Source organism: Magnolia sinica, chromosome 9 (genome assembly GCF_029962835.1).
Source record: "Magnolia sinica isolate HGM2019 chromosome 9, MsV1, whole genome shotgun sequence".
Taxonomy (NCBI): domain Eukaryota; kingdom Viridiplantae; phylum Streptophyta; class Magnoliopsida; order Magnoliales; family Magnoliaceae; genus Magnolia; species Magnolia sinica.
Genome location: NC_080581.1, coordinates 23,105,678 through 23,107,361, shown reverse-complemented (window position 1 = coordinate 23,107,361; position 1,684 = coordinate 23,105,678). Strand labels below are relative to the sequence as shown.

At 39.2% G+C, this 1,684-nt stretch overlaps 1 non-coding gene across 1 annotated transcript; it reads left to right on the top strand.

Moving 5' to 3' along the window:
* Positions 1–1,377: 1,377 nt before the first annotated feature.
* LOC131257222 (small nucleolar RNA R71) lies at positions 1,378–1,483 on the top strand. Its single transcript, XR_009177235.1, has one exon. It is a non-coding gene; the product is annotated as a small nucleolar RNA R71 (small nucleolar RNA).
* Positions 1,484–1,684: the final 201 nt, after the last annotated feature.

The window sequence follows — 1,684 nt, the reverse complement described above, 5'->3', positions numbered from 1 at the left end:
TCCAGGATGATAAAATCTACAGGGTTGTAAAATCTATTAACTTGGACCAATACATCCTCAATTATCCCTCTTGGTACATGAACAGAGCGATCAGCAAGTTGTAGTGTGGTTAGGGTGGGTTTTAATTCACCCAAACCTAACTGTTTGTATACCAAGTAGGGAATCAGATTGACGCTCGCTCCCAAGTCAAGAAGTGCGGATCAATTCGATGGTCCTCAGTTACACATGATATGGTTGGGCTACAGGAATTTTGAATTTCTGTGGCATGTCTTGCTTTAGGATGGCACTCACTTTCTCAATCAAGAAGATCTTCTTTTGAATACTCTGCCGTCATTTGGTCGTGCATAAGTCTTTCAGGAATTTGGCATATGAAGGTATCTGTTTTACGACATCAAGTAGAGGAATGTTGACTTTCACTTGTTTTAACACCTCTAGGTATCCTGAGAGTTAGAGAGAGGTTTTGGTGCGACCAACCGTTGGGGAAATGGAGCAACTGACTTTTTTAGAAGTTCCGGTTCTAATTTTTGTGGGGCCTCACTAGATCCATCATTATTGTCCTCTTCTGGTTCTTAAGGCCTTTTGGGCCTAAATGGAAGGGTTTTATCAATGATCTTTCCACTCCTAAGAGTGGTGATGGATTTTGCGTGCTCCATTTGATTTGAAGAGCTAGGATTACTTATCTCGTATTGTGGTTTAGGATTGGGGAGCGGTTGTGCAGGAAGCATCCCCTTTTCTATAACTGTCATACGTAAATCCATCTTTTGCATAAAATCTCTTGCCTGGGTCAGCTTTTGCATGGAATTTTGAACTGGTTCTTCTTGAGGTTTCCCCTGAATTGGATTTTGATTGAAGAAACTTTAAGGGGTAGCAATTTGTCCATTTCTCCAACTAAAGTTTGGATGATTTTTCCAACCAGGATTGTACGTATTAGAGGTCAGTCCATTGAAAGGTCTTTGATAAGTATTTACGGCATTGGATTGTTCATTCAACACTTCTCGAAAGGCGGGTATCGTAGGACAATTTTCAGTTGTATGAATGTTGTAATCACAGATGCCGCAAACACTTTCATTAACCTTATCCTTCTTTCCTTCCATGGCCTCAAATTTTCTTATGAGCGTAGTCACTTTATACTTGAGATCATCCTCTTCTTTCAAGAGATACAATCCACCTTTCTTCTTAGATTGAGTCGGCCTAGACGTGGTGTTCGATTTTGGGTAATAGTCCCATGATTGTGTTTTTTCAGCAAGACCATCGAGGTAATCCCATACCTCGTCGACATTTTTATTAATGAATTCTCCATTACACATTGTCTCGACCATTTGGCGCATGGAAGATGTCAGTCCATCATAGAAAAAATTTATAATACGTCATGTTTCAAAGCTGTGTTGTGGCCATGAATTGACCAAATCTTTGAACTTTCCAAACATTAATAAAATGTTTCATCCTCCTTTTGGGTGAAGTTCATGATTGCTTTTCTAAGGGTAATTATTTTATGATGTGAAAAAAATTTCTTTATAAATTTTCTCTGCATATCATTCCATGTGCCAATGGATCTACGACGTAGTGAATGTAACCACGTCTTAGCCTTCTCCTTCAAGGAAGAAGGAAAGAGTTTCAGCCTGACTGTGTCCTCAGACACATTTTGAAAATATAAAGTGGCTATGATCTCATCAAACTCTTTCAA